The 13988-nt window shown below is 55.8% G+C and overlaps 1 protein-coding gene across 14 annotated transcripts in view; it reads left to right on the forward strand.

Annotated features, from left to right (window-relative positions):
• MBNL1 (muscleblind like splicing regulator 1) overlaps positions 1-13988 on the forward strand; it is a 115598-nt gene that overhangs the window by 65053 nt on the left and 36557 nt on the right. Inside the window, exon 1 of one of the 14 annotated variants that reach the window (XM_075716257.1) lies at positions 11807-11825. The exons of the other annotated variants lie outside the window; for them this stretch is intronic. The gene's annotated coding sequence lies outside the window, so the exon portion shown is untranslated. Of the gene's footprint in view, positions 1-11806; positions 11826-13988 lie in introns of those variants that run through there. 14 annotated transcript variants of the gene reach the window in all.

Genomic DNA, 13988 nt, shown 5'->3' on the forward strand with positions numbered 1-13988 from the left:
CGGTGCAGGCGTCAACGTCCCCATCCCCATCCCTGTCCCCATCCCCGTGCCGCTGTTCCTGGAGCCGGGGATCGTTCTGCCTTTCCCCTTGTTTCTCCCCGCCTGCTGCTGCTCGGGGCTGTGCCGTTTGAATTGCCGGCGGTGGCGGGGCCGGAGCAGAAGGTGCATGCCCTCCCGGCAAAGCCCGGGGCAGCTCCCGGCAGACTGCAGAAACAGCGGGGCAGGATTCGCTGCTGCGCTGTTTTCTTTCCTCCTGGGTTCACACTGGGAGTCTGCTTACTCTGTTTTCTTTCCTTCTTTTTTTTAAGCCTATCGAATTTTGTGGCAATTCGACGGCTCCTCTGCGTTTCCTCCCGTACGGGTGCCATTAGCAGTGTAAGCCAAAGGGGTAAAGTAGAGGGTTTGAGACCTTCGTCTGCGAGGTACGCACGCAGAGACATCGTTCAGTGGTCACTTCAGGGTGTTCTATGGCTACGCTGGATAGGAAAAGATGCACAAAGATAATGAAAAAGTATGAAACCTGTAGCCGAATCGATTTAATTATTATAACCAAGATCACATCATGCCAAAAAAGTGAGACAAAGCATCTTAGCAAATTCAAATGAGTCGGACAGCTCCTTTTGTAGAGGCGCCCGTGGCACCTCCTGAGTGCTCGTATGGGGCAGCGACGCGAGTGAAGCGTGTGGTCTGCAGCGCGTCGGTGCTTTGAAGAGGTTGATTTATCCAAGTGCTGAGGAAGTCGTTAACCTGTTGTTTATTATTATTAAATGGTGAAATGTAATCTAACAGGGTACGTAAAGCAGGTGCCGAAGCAAATGGAGGTTTGTAGGAATATTAACGAACCAAAAATGTTGCAGTTAATTGGGAAGGGGAGCGGGCATGCGAGTGCCATCTTCCAGCGGTCCCCTGCAGTTGTTTCTTTTTTCCATTTGTGATTAACTTAAGCAATATAAAATTCATAATCTACTAATGTCAGTTATTTTGGCTGATGAGGTGGGGGTGGTCGGACATCGCTTCTCTGCCGCCGGCTGCCGCAGCAGTGCCGGGGCCGCACCGGGCTGGGTGGCTGCGCACCGTGAGCTTGCCTCAGCACACGCGCGGCACGGATGCGGCCGCTTTCCTGGTGTCACTTGGTGCTGCGGCCCTGCACTCTGTGCCGTGCTCCTCAGCTTCAGTGTTTCATGCCAGGGATATTCAGCTGGGACTGGCCGGCGCGCGTTTATGTGAAATCCTTTGTTTAATAGAAATTCAGCAGTTGTCAATATTTATTCTTGTCCGCTGCTGTTTAATCAACCCCTTATCACGTTTTCTGCTGCTTTCCCTCTGCACGCAGGGGCTCTGCCGCGGGTGTCACGGCTGCGGGTCTCTCCGTTGCCGTACCAGCTCGGCACCGTGGCACCGTGCCGTCCCCGGGCTGCCGTCCCCGGGCTGCCGTCGGACCTGAGCACTCACACCCCACGGCTGCGGGAGGGGGTTACCTCGAGCGCTGCAGCTCTGTGCTTGGTTTGTAGGTTGGATTCTACCTTACTTAGGAGTTTCTTTAATTATTTTGAGGCTCGTAGTATAAAGGTGGGGCTGGTGGCAGCCCGCTTGCCTCAGTGGCCGCTGGAAGCGGGAGATGGGACTGGCAGGGAGGTGGAATTGGGCTGTCGCCTAATTTAGGGGCGATTTTCCAGACCAGAGAAGTGTGCTTGGGCGGATCAAAGCGTGGCAGCGATAATTGGGGAAACAGATGAGGTCTGAAGAGCGGCTTGAGCTGCTAATGAGGGGAGGGACATAAACTGCTGCATCCATCACTGCCAGCCTCTGTGCCTGCAGTCCTCTGACTGCACGTCGCCGGGCCGCTCGCCGTACTCGCCGGAGAAATGCGCGTTTCGAGGAGTAGGCGTTTGTCTCGCCTGATTCTCCGCGCGTGTGTTGTAGGCAGCTGCACCGGCACGCCTGCTCGCGGGGTAGCCCGACCGCGGTGGTGCCAGGAGCGTGGTTATCGTACATAGAAACAGGAGCCTGCTGGGGTTTGCCGTGCTGTAGTGTATGTGCATTTTATGCGTTGAAACCGCATGCAGAAACAGAAACGCGCCGATGCTTTTTGTCTTTTTCACTCGGGCACAAAGCATTGATTTTCCCGTCTCGGCATTTGCCCTTCTGCTGGCGCTCTGGAGCTGGACGGTTTTCCTCTGGCGTGCCAGTGCTGCGGAGGAACCGGCGAAGGAATGCGCTGCTCAAATGGCTCCAGAACCAGCAAAACGCAACAACGTCCCTGCTTGTCCTCGCGGGGTGAAATCACCGCGGCGCAGGAGGTGCCAACCAGCGAGGCTGCGGGCAGATCCTGTTTTGAGAAGCTGCGTCGACCTTTGGGCTGGAGCCCAGGTGCCCCCGTCCCTCCGCTGTCGGGAGTCGCTGGTGTGGAGTGCAGGGGTGTGTGCCGAGGGCCAGCCTGCCAGGGCCTGCACAGCGCAGAGGGGGTCTTAACGAGTTTTGGAACAGCCTAATTTAAAAAATAGCATTTGTTGTAAAGGGCAAATCCTCGGGATGTTTTGTGCGAAGTATGAAATCAAGTATTTGCGTTCAAAAAACAGGCAGAGGTGGCACTTGGAGACATGGTTCAGTCTAGTCTGCCCTTGATTGGCTTAGAGTAGACTTGGCAGTGTAGGTGAATGGTTGGACCGGATGATCTTAAAGGGCTTTTCCAACCTAAACGATTCTAGGATTTCCATTCCAGGACGGATAAGTACGTTGTTCTCGTTTCAAAGCCCGCGTGCTCGCTGGCATGGAGCGCTGCCGAGAGGTGTGATCTGCGCCTCCTGCAGCACTCTGGTCCCTGGAGAAGGGCCGCACCGCGCGGTTGCGTGCTCCCACGGCTCATGTAGCGGCTGATGACGAAACACGCCTCGTTAGCGTGCAGTCAGCGGTGGGCTTGTGCGGCTCAGCCTCCGGAGGAGCCTCAGGGATGCATCAGGGTGAAGGATGCCCATACCCTCTTGTATGCCTCCTGGGGAGCAAAAAGCGAGCTCCCCGCACACCTGGAGTGCGTGGTTTTGGACAAAAGAGAAACAATCACAGATGTTTTCCCCTGGAAAACAACCGAATTCATTTTCAGCTTTCACCTCAAGCGGCAAAAGCGTGTCTGCAGGGGGAGTGAGCACCAGCTCCGGTGCTGCCGTCGGTGCCCAGGTCTGGAGGGGGCCGAGGGGCATTCACGGGGCCCGTGCCCTCACTTCTTCTCCCCTCCCTCCTCTGAAGCCGTGCATTTTTCACCAGCAGGCGTTCTTTGGGAGTGCCCAAGCCCCTGCCATCCACGCAGGGGCGGTTGGCCGTGCCCGGGGCAGCGGAGGAGCTGGGGTGCCGCGACTGCTCCTGCGGTGTGTGTTGGGCTGGGTCTGGAACCGGGCTGCGCATCAGCGCTGCGTGGTGCCTCGGCCATCGTGGTCCTGCCTCGGGATCGCTGCCTGGCTTCGGAGGCGTAAGCGCAGCCGTTGACTCACCGGGACCACGCTTTGTATGCTTCAAGCCAGTAAATTAGGTCCCGTAACTCTTTTTCTTTAATATTAAAAAAGTTTTATCTGAATGTATGCTTGGTGGGCCAGCTACTACGACAAAGCAAGCTGTTTTTAAAAAGCAAACCATAGCTTACGTGTAGTTCAATGTTTTCCTGTAAAACACACAAGCGTCAGTATAAATAGTTTTACCATTTACAGGCAATATTCGGATTTTACGTAACAGCCATCTTCTTGCTCGGGTTTTAACGCGCCAAGCTCTCTGCTGTCGGAAGGAATTTATACTCCCTAAAAGAGGGAGGTGTTTGCATGTTTGTTTTGGATCAGAAATACTTAATCTGTTACAGCTGTGCCGTTCAGCGCGGCTGCTGGTTTGCTAGGTCTGGCTCACCCAGATGCGAGTGGGTCGGGTACCCGCGGCACGGGGGGACCGGCGGTGCCGGCACGGCGGTGCTGGCGACCCGCAGAGCCCCCGGCCGAGAGGAAGCGTTAGCCGAGCGTCCTCAGCTGCGGCTGTCGCCATTCACTGTCGTGGAGCCTTGGGAATACCCACAAGTGATTGGCTTTATTATGTCAGTCATTAATAATTGTTACATAGCGATGGGGTGCTAAACGCGTACGCAGCGCAGATGGGATGTGCAGCACATAGGAGAGTCTGCTGGCCACAAGAAGCTGCTGCTTTTGTTTTTAGGAGATAGCCTGTTAAATATTAGAGGGTTATACATCCGGTTTTGAAAAGCAGGACTTGGTAACTCTAATGGCCCAGAAATGCTTTGGTGAGTCCATCGTAACGTTGCAGGTGGTTAAATGCTGTGGTGGCTGCCAAAGGCTGTCAGCAGAGACTAAAGCCTGTTTCTGATGGACGCTTTTATGTTTAAAAGCAGAGTTCTGTGCATCCTGTGGCGTGGAGGTTGTTTCATTGATTTAATGGTAGCGACGACGACAGCAATGCTGCGTGCAGGATAATACGTTTAACCGTAATTTCACAAAACCACCCGAGGAAACAATGTTTGCTCAAAACCTGGAACAACTCCACAGGGCTGGTGTTTCTTCCCCTTCACTTTTGTTTTGGAATAAGCAAGAGCAGAGTTTGGAGTGCGGTTTGTGTTTGTTTCCCTGTAGCACTGGAGGGTTTTTTTGCCTGGATGCCCCGCAGACACGTCCATCGAGGCAGGGCTCCGGCCCCGGCTGCGGGCTGCGCGCCCCGGGGCAGAGGCAGCTCCTCACGCCCGTCCTGCCTGCCCGTGGCCAGCCGTCGCGGGCACCTCGCTTTTCCCTCCTGCTTCTCAAACCCTGTTGCTAAGCAACAATTTTTAATTGCAGAATTCATTTGGCTCCAGGACATCCTGAGCAGCAATGTATGCTAAAAATCTCAACGGAAAGGTTGTTGCATCAGTCCTGTGCTTACGCCGTGTTTTTAGGTAACGGTCCCCTTTTTTTTTTTTTAGGATTTTGTGAGCTGACGGGGGTAAGGGGAAGCGACTGCGGTCCCAGCGCGGCACTGCTGCGGGGCTGCAGGTGAGGGTCTCGGCTCGGAAGCGAGCAGTTGGGGCGAGCAGGCCCCCCTGGCATCCGCAGCCGGTGGTGTCCCTGCCGCAGCGTGCGGGGCTCCGTGCAGGGCTCCGTGCGGTGCTCCATGCGGGGCTCCGTGCAGGGCTCCGTGCAGGGCTCCATGCGGGGCTCCGTGCAGCGCTCTGTGCAGGGCTCCGTGCGGGGCTCTGTGCGGGGCTCCGTGCAGGGCTCTGTGCAGGGCTCCGTACAGGGCTCCATGCGGGGCTCCGTGCGGGGCTCCATGCGGGGCTCCATGCAGGGCTCCTCCGTGCAGGGCTCCATGCAGGGCTCCTCTGTGCAGGGCTCCGTGCAGGGCTCCGTGCAGGGCTCCGTGCAGTGCTGCATGCAGGGCTCCGTGCAGGGCTCAATGCAGTGCTGCATGCAGGGCTCCATGCAGGGCTTCATGCAGTGCTGCATGCAGGGCTCCTTGCAGGGCTCTGTGCAGGGCTCCGTGCAGTGCTGCATGCAGGGCTCTGTGCAGGGCTCCGTGCAGTGCTGCATGCAGGGCTCCGTGCAGGGCTCCATGCAGTGCTGCATGCAGGGCTCTGTGCAGGGCTCCGTGCAGTGCTGCATGCAGGGCTGCATGCAGGGCTCTGTGCAGGGCTTCATGCAGTGCTGCATGCAGGGCTCCGTGCAGGGCTCTGTGCAGGGCTCCGTGCAGTGCTGCATGCAGTGCTGCATGCAGGGCTCTGTGCAGGGCTTCATGCAGTGCTGCATGCAGGGCTCCGTGCAGGGCTCTGTGCAGGGCTCCTCCGTGCGGGGCTCCATGCAGGGCTCCTCTGTGCAGGGCTCCATGCAGGGCTCCTCTGTGCAGGGCACCGTGCAGGGCTCCATGCAGTGCTGCATGCAGGGCTCCGTGCAGGGCTCCGTGCAGTGCTGCATGCAGGGCTTCGTGCAGTGCTGCATGCAGGGCTCTGTGCAGGGCTCCGTGCAGTGCTGCATGCAGGGCTCCGTGCAGGGCTCCGTGCAGGGCTCCATGCAGGGCTCCGTGCAGTGCTGCATGCAGGGCTCTGTGCAGGGCTCTGTGCAGGGCTCCGTGCAGTGCTGCATGCAGGGCTCCATGCAGGGCTCTGTGCAGGGCTCCATGCAGTGCTGCATGCAGGGCTCCTTGCAGGGCTCCGTGCAGTGCTGCATGCAGGGCTCCATGCAGGGCTCTGTGCAGGGCTCCGTGCAGTGCTGCATGCAGGGCTCTGTGCAGGGCTCCGTGCAGTGCTGCATGCAGGGCTCCGTGCAGGGCTCTGTGCAGGGCTCCGTGCAGTGCTGCATGCAGGGCTCCATGCAGGGCTCCGTGCAGGGCTTCATGCAGTGCTGCATGCAGGGCTCCATGCAGGGCTCTGTGCAGGGCTCCATGCAGTGCTGCATGCAGGGCTCCTTGCAGGGCTCCATGCAGGGCTCCGTGCTCCCCCTCAAGCCATGCCAGCACGGCGTTGTGCCTCTCCCTGCAGCGACGGGGCCAGTGTTGGGACCTCGGGGTAGAGCGAGGGGTTTATTCCAGGGACCTTGGGGAAGGAGCCAGGGTTTATTCCAGTAATTTCTCCGCACGCAGTGAGGAGCACGTTGGTGCTCTCGGTTCTCCTCTGCCCCTGGACTTCTATGGTGATATTTTAATGGTATGGTGTTGGTGGATTGATGAAAACCAAGAAGCTTTCCCGTTTGCTTTTGTGAGCAGTAGTTCTTGTATAAACACGCGCAGAGTGGTGTAGCAAGTGCTCGGTAACTCGGGTTGTGCTACCGCAGTGGTATAAAAATAGCATAAATAAACACCCAGCGGGCTGGCGCAGCTTAGTTTTCAGACTTTCCCAGACCAACTGCATTTATGAAACTCGTCCATACAGATGTATTTACTTCAGATACGCGGAGGGCGATGAGCATTAACCTAACTCCAGCAGCACAGAGAAAAGCTCCGTCTGGAGTCAGGCAGCTTGCCCTGACTGAAGTAAGGGGTCAGTGCCATAGCGGGGACGTGCAGAGTCGATGGCACACACTGGCTTGCTGGGTCTGTTTGGTTTTTTCTGGTTTTATACTGCTGCAAAAGGATAAACTTAAAGCACGATGGCAGGACCGCTGTGCTCAGTGTGCACTCTCCGGTGTTTATCAAATGACAGCAGTAACTGTGATCTTTATTTAGGCTCTCTCCATGCAAAATTCTTCTGTATTTCTACTTGGCTGTGCCCAGTCTGATGTTTGCTGATCCTCCCGAATCAACTCTTCTGCAAAGGATGCCCCCTCTCCACAGCTGCGGGCATCCCGGCACTATCTGTCTAATTGCCGGTAACGTTGCAAATAAAAATGCACGCGCAACGTCACCTCTCCGCCGCGCTCCCCTGTTACCTGGGTTTGGTGGCGACCACACCGTGCCGAGCGGTGTCCCCCATGGCTGTGCGCGCCCCGTCACCGGCCGGCACCTGTCGGGATGCTAGAGGGAACACCGAGAACAGTTGCACGTGATGTTGCCGCACATAGCGTCCCTGTGCAAACCAAACGCAGGGTAAGCCCTGCTTTGAGGAACCTCAGCCTGAGAATCAGGGGGGTACTGGAGGCGGCGGCCGTGGTGGGCTCCCCGGGGCTGCGTCTGGGAGAGGAGGCTTCGTGTTGGGAGTGGCAGCGGGTGACGGCACCGCGGGTGCCCAGCCACGGCGGGGTGGTCCGGGCCCTCCCTGCCTTCCTGCAGCCTGTCAGGACTCGGTGTGGAAAACCTCCCGTTGCTTGCTCGCAGGGTTTCGGAGGACGTCTCGGCTTTGGCAGCGCCCTGAGCGGGGGCTGCTCTGGGATCCTGCGGCTCCCTCGCACAGGCGCCGCGGGGTCCCGACGGCTTGCACCCGGAGGAGCGATGACCGTGTGTGAGCAGTTTGCTAATTAGACCTTATTTATTGCATCACCAGGCTGTGCTTTCCAGGAAAGTTTTAGACTGGAGCCAAGTCCACCAGGGTGGCAAGTTTGCTGTTCTTCCTTTGTGTGACAGATTAGACGGTGTTTCTAAGGAGAGGTATTGGAAAGTAATTATTTTGAATTTGAATTGGTCTAAAGTTTATGCAGGTGATGAAGCCGTAGGCGTTTGGAGGTTCTTCAAACAGCTTTGAAGGCCTAATAACAACGACTCGGACTCAGACTACTCCGGGACCTGCTTTTTGGACCTCGGTGCAGATCCTTGGACAAAGTGCGCGTGCTTTGGCCCGAGTGTGCATGAGATTGGGGGTTCACACGCACCTTACCGGAGCGGAGGCAGAAAACAGCAGCGGTGTGCCGGAGACGCCGGGGCCACGGGTGCAGGAGCTGGACCCGATGCACCCATCGGATGCGATCTTCCCTGCGGATCGCATGGTTGGACAAGAGCAACTTGGGTGCCCTTAATTTGCAACCCACCCGCTGTCAGCAGTGGGGTTGCTGCGGTGATCTCCGCTGGGGGAGCGGAAGGCTCACCTCCGGCCTTTGAAGCAGCGTTTGCAGGGCACGGAGCGTTTTCCCTGAAGCCGTGGGCTGCGCCGCGGCCATGGGTGAGCGTCGGGGCTGCCGCCGCGCCGCACCGTGTGCCTCGGGCTGCCGGCGGGTCACGCTGCTCTGCCGGGCGGCGGCGCGGTCGCACAGAGGGCTCTGCAGCTCACTAAGCTCCAATTATCTTCTTGTTAATTAGTTATTGACTTCTGCTGATAATTCCATTAAGTATTCCCTCAAGGAAAAAGTAAAAATTGTTAGCACCCGTATTACCTAAGCCGTAACTGCAGTGGATAAAGGAGCTTGCAATCTCAGAAGTGAGTCACCAGAATACTTTTTCATTATTAAACGTGCAATCAGGGTGTTTTCTGGAAAGAAATGATTTACAGAGAGCAAGAATTGCTGTTGTATTTCTGACGTTTAGTGTGGGATCTGAAAAACAGGATGTGCTGCACTTCATGGAAGAATGGTGGCGTAGAGAAGAACATGGTGGTGACCTCAGAGAAATGGACTCGTGTCTTGCTCATCTATGTGAAAGTCTTAAATATCTAGGCGTAACATTGAAATCCAACACGTTTGTCAGATGATCCAAGTCTTGTAGAAATACACTGTATTTTCAGAATGCGGAATTTTGGGGGTGATTTTTCCAAGGCAGGATTGACGATGGTTTCCTTTTTGTCTGAGTACTGCATGTTCTCTCTTCCACAATCCTGCAAATATCCGCTTGAAATGCCTCCCGCTTTGTGGGGAATAAAACCGAGTTGCGTAGCTGGGAGGCGCTTCTGGCGGTCTGCGGGAAGGTGGGAAGAACAACTCCGGACCTGACTCCTGCTCTCCAGACCTGGGTTAACCCCGCGCTGCACCTGGATGCGGCGCTGCAGGGGACGGAGCACCGCTGGGCTCAGGCACACGCGGCTGGGGCGTCCCCATCCCGTGACTGGAGTGGGCTGTTCTTCTTTCCAGCATTTTGGAGCAATGAAAGTGAAATGCACAGAGTAGGAAATAAATTTGTATATTAAAAACTAAGACAAAAGTGGAGAGCCAGCAGGAGTTTTAAAAGTTTTCCTTCTGTAACGGGAGCAGAAGCAAATTTGTACTTGCCCCCGTAATTCAGATAAGACTTAAAAGTCTGTCTTTGCATAGTAGCTGCTGTCGGCTAAAAAGATTATACTTCTTCCTGGTATTTTACCAGTCATTTAAACAGAAATCTGCACAATGTGTCTGTCTGCCCCAATAAGTAATGATTTTTCTGTAACAGAATTTGAAACATAAAATGAGAAAACCACATTTCCCTGTGGTTGGGAAGTAGTAACATAACACAGGAAGGTTCGCCCCCTTCGCTCCGTCCCTTCCGTGTCCCAGTGGTTTCCCAAATACAAAGGCGAGTGCCGTTGTCTGGCGCTCGGAGAAGGCGAGGCGTGTGCTGCGAGGCAGCGCTGCTCATTTCCACCTGCCTAGGGAAATAAATAGAAACCTCAAAGGAAGCAGGCGTTTTCTGTCAACAAATGAATAAACAAAGTAGATACTCTCCTACGGATACATTTTTATTAATTCCTATTTCCAAATAAAAACCTCTCAGCACAATAATCTGACGAGCAGTTTTTACAAAAAGGCTTCAGGAAAACATCTGGATTGCAGGGTTTGGTGTGTAGGTCATAGCAAAAAGCTGAGATGAGCAATAACCAGTTTATTCAGGTATGTTTTGGGGTCTGTTTTTTATTCCTTAGGAAGCTGTGCAGGGGTGAAAAAGCCGTGTTTGATGGCTCCCGTCCGGCACCCCGGCGTCCCGGGCCATTCGGGGTCGCTGCCCCCCGCGCTGGCTCCTGGTGCAGCACGGCAGCTCCCACTCTTCTGCAGTTGCTGTCTTCGCAGCTGCTCCCGGTTTGGCTTTTTTCGCTTTTTTTTTCCGCTTACCTGGTTGCCGCCGTTTTGGCCGGGATGCAAACCCAGCTTCCCCGGGGCAGTGCCGGGGGCCGGTGCCGTCCGGCAGTGCTGGCACAGCCGGCGGTGTTGTGCTGAGCGCTCGTGAAGCCGGCGGCAACTCTGCCTGTGCCCCCCGCGCGTGGGAGCGGGCTGCTAGCAGCAGGGAGCGAGCGGCCGGCGAGGACCGCCGCGCGTTTTGGGTGGAGGTGCGGTGTGTCCCCGCAGCCGGGGCCAGCTGCCTGCGCCGAGGCACGGGAGCCACGCCAGCTCGGCATCACGCACGGGCGTGAGAGGGGCTCTTGGAGACGCTGCTGGGAGGAGGAACGGTGCAGAAGGTAACGCGCGGGTGGATCAGCTTGCAAACAACTGTCGGCGCTGCCCTGGCAAGCCCTCGCCGTTTCATGGTGGTTGCACGGCGTGTAGATGAGGCGGGCGTGCAGAGGTGGGTCTGATCCCACTGGCAGTGGCGGGGACGGACGGACAGAGCCCCCGGGGCGATGCTGGGCCCGCGGCCCCCCCGCCCCATCCCTCCCGCCTCCCAAACGGTGCTGAGGAGGCAGCCGGCTCCCGCCACGGCTCCCCCGCAGCTCAGCGTGCGCTTGCCGTGTGCTTGGGCCAGCAACCTGTAAATAATTTCGCCCGGCCACGGGAAGCGCCGGAGGGCGAGGCAGGAGGCGTTACCAGCGGGGCAGGACCCCCGCTCCCCCGGCCCCGCTGGGCAGCTAACACCGGACCCACGCCTGGCACCGCAGCCCGGCGGGCGAGTGCCACCCGCTCCTCCCTGTCCTCGTCCCCACCACCTGCTTTTGCCAAGGCTAGACAGCTTGAAATACTGCAGACATCACGCTGCCCTGTTTAATGACAGGCGGGCTGGCTGTTCGGTTCAGCCTGGGCTCTCTGCCTGAATGTTGTTGATACGATAGCTGGAGAAAAACATCATGTGAGCGCGGCCCGCGCAGCCTCCCGCTCCGGCATTCCTGCTGGGAGGATGCCAAGCCACCCGGCTGAGGGGCCGAGCTCACCCTCTTCTTCCTCGCTCCGCGGGGCGTGTTTGCGAGCTGGGCGCGCGCAAAAGGCTCATCGCGGCGACGCCGCCGTCGGGAGCGTGGTACCCGGCGGGTGCTGGTTAGCGACGGCGGGATTGCCGTGCGGGGACGCGCTGGCGCTGCCCTGCGTGGCCGCAAAGCCCGGCTCGCTCGGGTCTGTGTGCCCCGGTGCCGCGGCGCCGCGGCGCGTCTGTGTCCACGGCCGGCTCCGGTGGCATCGCCTGTGCCCGGCCCAGCCGCTTCTCCCGGGTGCTGGCGGGGAGCTGCTCCGGCTCTCAGCTGAGCGAGAGCCGCCTTTCTTCCTGCAGCAGCCCCGAGCGCAGAAGTAACCGCCGGATCTTAGCAACAGGTTTTTGCCCAAATATCGCAGCGCTGGGTGAGTGATCCCCCCTCACTGTCACGCCGTGCACCCCAAGTTTCGCTGCTGGGGAGGCCCTGTCCCGCTTGTCTCCAGGGTCCAGAGATCTGCGGGCGGCCTCTGCTGAAGAACGTGCCTGAGGAGCCAGGAGCATTTTTAATAACTTTTAGTCCAGCAGGATTCTGGTAAAACCCTACCGCTGTGCTGGTGCAGCACTTCGGGACGCTGGCAGCGTGCTCGACTTCCGCTTCTCTGAATTTACTCGCTGATAGTACTCGTTTTTTTATGATCAAAAAAACAGCAAAGGGTTCAGAAAAGGTTCAGAGAGATAAAAATCTGCCTTAGACTATGTTGACTGAACTTACCAGAATCTGGTGAAAAGGTAATTAAGAAACTACTTGCTCGCAGTGTAAAGGAGATGAACGCACTCTGTTCTTGATGGAGATCTTTAACACTGGTTCTCAGCCTGCGGTTTCTGACTCTGGGCCGCTCTGTGGACTGCTTCTGAAGGTCCATGGAATGTAAGATAAGAAAGCCATTTCCCAAACGGAGAAGTCTGCATTTCTTTTGGAAAATTCGCTAGGATCTGAAAATTCAAAAAGGTTGAAAGTTAAATGCTGCACCAGGCTCCAAAGCAACATACAAGCAAGAACCTGAAAGGAGGTTGTAGTGAGGTGGGTGTTGGTCTCTTCTCCCACGTAGTTAGCGATAGGACGAGAGGAAATGGGCTCAAGCTGCGCCAGGGGAGGTTTAGGTTGGAAATTAGGAAAAATTTGTTCATGGAAAGGGTGGTCAAGCATTGGAACAGGCTGCCCAGAGAGGTGGTGGAGTCCCCATCCCTGGAAGTGTTCAAAAAACGGGCAGAGGTGGCACTTGGGGACATGGTTCAGTCTGGTCTACCCTTGATTGGTTTAGTGTGGGCTTGGTAGTGTAGGTTAATGGTTGGGCTGGATGATCTTAAAGGGCTTTTCCAACCTAAACGATTCTATGATTCTATGATTCTATAAGAAAGATGTAAACTTTTTGATAGCAGCTAATGGTAACTAAGCATAAGCACAGTTTACCTGGGAATGTGGTATATTCTTGTATCTTTAACTCAGAGTAAATTGTCCTCCTTAAAGATCAGCTGCTAAGTGAAGAGAAATGATGGCCTTGATGGGGAAACAGCGGAGGGGGCTCCTTGTTTCCCAGGAGCCGGAGGACATTGCATTAGGTCACTGGAGTGGTTTCTTCTGGCCTTGAAGCATTTGAGACCATGAAGCACATTAAGCCGTCACGATCCAGTCTTTGGATCCAGTCTGGAGAGGTGTGCAGCAGCCTAAACCCCACAACTGAAACAAGGAGACTGAGTTTAATCTGCGTTTCGGAATCAGGTTTATTAATTGCTCCTCTCTGGTTCCAGCAACACATGTTGTAGTTTCGTGTTACCCATTTAGCAGTAATTAAGTCTGATTTTTACACTGCGCTGATGTAAGATACCATCTTCCAGGCAGCTAGTAAATGTGTAATTTTGCCCTGTGTTACTTAGTAGCAGCAACAATTAACATGGGTTTTAGTATCAAGAGAAAAATTGACATAAAGCAAGCTGTTCCAAAGTGCATGCCTTTTACCTACCGTAGTGAGGTGGGTGCTGGGCTCTGCTCCCAAGGAACAGCGATAGGACGAGAGGAAATGGGCTCAAGCTGCACCAGGGGAGGTTTAGGTTGGAAATTAGGAAAAATTTCTTTATGGAAAGGGTGGTCAGGCACTGGAACAGGCTGCCCAGAGAGGTGGTGGAGTCCCCATCCCTGGAGGGGTTCAAAAAACGGGCAGAGGTGGCACTTGGGGACATGGTTCAGTCTGGTCTACCCTTGATTGGTTTAGTGTGGGCTTGGTAGTGTAGGTGAATGGTTGGGCTGGGTGATCTTAAAGGGCTTTTCCAACCTAACGATTCTAAGATTCTATGATTTCATGTAATTGTGAGATGCTTTGGGGGGATGCTGAAATCAGGTTGGTTTATTTGTGCGAAACAGCTTAAATACTGAACTCTCTTGTCCATAAGGTGCTAAAGGAGAGAACTGAGGGTCATTTTATCCGAAAGCATCCCCCCAGGCTGAAAGCGTGCTTTTCCCTGCGCGTACGGACAAGCTGGGGGGGAGACATCCCACGCATCGTTTTGGCCGGTCCACCCCAGGCCGGTGC

This window comes from Pelecanus crispus, chromosome 9, assembly GCF_030463565.1.
Source record: "Pelecanus crispus isolate bPelCri1 chromosome 9, bPelCri1.pri, whole genome shotgun sequence".
In the NCBI taxonomy this organism is placed as follows: domain Eukaryota; kingdom Metazoa; phylum Chordata; class Aves; order Pelecaniformes; family Pelecanidae; genus Pelecanus; species Pelecanus crispus.